General features: G+C 39.7%; 1 long non-coding RNA gene across 1 annotated transcript in view; it reads right to left on the bottom strand.

Moving 5' to 3' along the window:
* LOC128249382 (uncharacterized) overlaps nucleotides 1-2,161 on the bottom strand; it is a 12,296-nt gene that overhangs the window by 2,226 nt on the left and 7,909 nt on the right. The window contains exon 2 of the long non-coding RNA XR_008265488.1: nucleotides 1,426-1,509. This is a non-coding gene — a long non-coding RNA (uncharacterized LOC128249382). The remainder of the gene's footprint in view (nucleotides 1-1,425; nucleotides 1,510-2,161) is intronic.

Genomic DNA, 2,161 nt, shown 5'->3' with positions numbered 1-2,161 from the left:
GTGCGTGTGTGTGTGTGCGTGTGTGTGTGTGTGTGTGTGTGTGTGCGCGCGCGCGCGCGCGTGCGTGTGTGTGTGTCCTGAGTGTGATTTTAAAATGGCATTTGGTAGTGGAGCTCTGGTTCAGGAGTTCCAGGGTTCTGAAGAGTGTGGAACCACTTTTTAACCACAGTTGTTCCCGGGTCTACTCTGTCCCGGAGTAGTAGCATCTACCAAGTTCACAGGTACGAGTTAATTAGCATATGTAATGATAATCAATCTGCGCACGGAGTCGCAGAAATACTCTTGATTGGTGTCAGGACATGCAGTCAAACTACCGGGAGTGATGAACTCATAGCTGTGTCACATCATCCTGCTAGTAAGGGAACACTCTGATGTAAACCTGCGGTTTCACGTGATTATTGGTCATCTCGCTTCGGCCTGTCAATGAGTACTAACTACGGAAACTCAAAGAGTGGTATTTGTGTTGTATAAGCGTTTATCACTATAATCCAATGACGTACAAATGTATCTTTATGGTGATCTCATTTGTTATTCCATCTACAGAAAGTATCGAACAGTAAGAATGAGTGCTCAACACCGCATTTGAGGGATAAATATTCTTTATTTGCGTGTTAACTACACTGCCAATTGTTTCATTTGGAAAAAAATTCTACAATCTTTAAGCGTTCCACTTTAAAATGCTGGTTATCGGCTCTATTTTGAATGAGAATGTGTGCGTGCGTGTGCGTGTGCGCGCGCGCGTATGTGTAACCCAAATTATCGAAACTCATGAATCTCAATGAATTGTTTATTTATGTGTACTTCGAGATCCAGTATTTCAAAACAGGATTATTTCACATTCTCTCAAAAGTTTTTTAAATTCTTACGACGTCAATAAAATGTTTTAGTCTCGCCATCAGGAGGGTAGGACCCACGGCCCTTTACATGGCTTCCGAAACAACGGAGAAGGAAGATTGGAGGAAAGAATGTTTGCAAGAGCGTTGAATCCGTTAAATGCAGCCGTGTGCAAGATGACAGATTTAAATTGAGCGACGGGTGTACTCTACTATATATGTATACCACAGCAGGATTTGAAATCGGAGCTCAAAAGTCGGAACAACTATCCCCAAGTATTATGACTTGGTAGCATCTACCATGCTTTCGTTACCCTAGAATGGTACTTAATTTCTCGACCTGTAAATGGGCATATTTGAGAGGGACACCTCTTCCCACCTCATTATAATAGTGAAACGAGAAGGAGCAGTGTCAACATTAGATAGAATGCGTTACAACATTTGTTCGGACCCTCTCGCTCTAATTTCAGACCCCACAGAGGTCAACTTTGTCTTTATATTGGATGAACATTTGAAAACTTTGTTGATATATTTATTTTGAATTTTACTGTTGCTTTAACAATTGTCGAGTTTGGAATGGATTGATACTTACCTCTAGAAATACAGATTGATATCAATAGTATTTGAAATAATGTTTGCCTGGCAAAGATCTGTCGAAATACATCAGCTATTTTTACTATAGAAAGAAGAAAAAGGAAGATTAGAAAGATGATGACAATGATAATAATGATCATGGTGATGATAATTGTGATGATCGTGGTGATATAGGGAATCCAGTGTTAATGTACACACGGATACACACATGTACATACACACACACACACATTCACACAAACACACACACACACACACACACACACACACACACAATGTAAAAATTTGTCATTCGACTCACAGCGAATGCACAAAATTATGATCAGCTTCTTTTTATTTTCGATTTTTAAAATTATTTCGAAATTAAAAGAGCAACTGACCAAATCGTAATATCAGTTGATGCAATACCGTTAACTTTCTGATTGGCTGTATACCATGATCAGAAAGATTGTACATGACAGTATAAAAATATAACAGTTCAATTTTCTATTAGAACGTGCTTTTTCTTGACTTATGGACAACGAACCGATTATATATAGGCGCAGTAGTGGCTGTGTGGTGAGTAGCTTGCTTACCAACCACATGGTTCCGGGTTCAGTCCCACTGCGTGGCATCTTGGGCAAGTGTCTTCTACTATAGCCTCGGGCCGACCAAAGCCTTGTGAGTGGATTTGGTAGACGGAAACTGGAAGAAGCCCGTCGTATATATGTATATATATATATATATATATATAT

Source organism: Octopus bimaculoides, chromosome 14 (assembly GCF_001194135.2).
Source record: "Octopus bimaculoides isolate UCB-OBI-ISO-001 chromosome 14, ASM119413v2, whole genome shotgun sequence".
NCBI lineage: Eukaryota > Metazoa > Mollusca > Cephalopoda > Octopoda > Octopodidae > Octopus > Octopus bimaculoides.
Note: the sequence above shows the minus strand (reverse complement) of the source record. Positions and strands in the feature narration are given on the sequence as shown.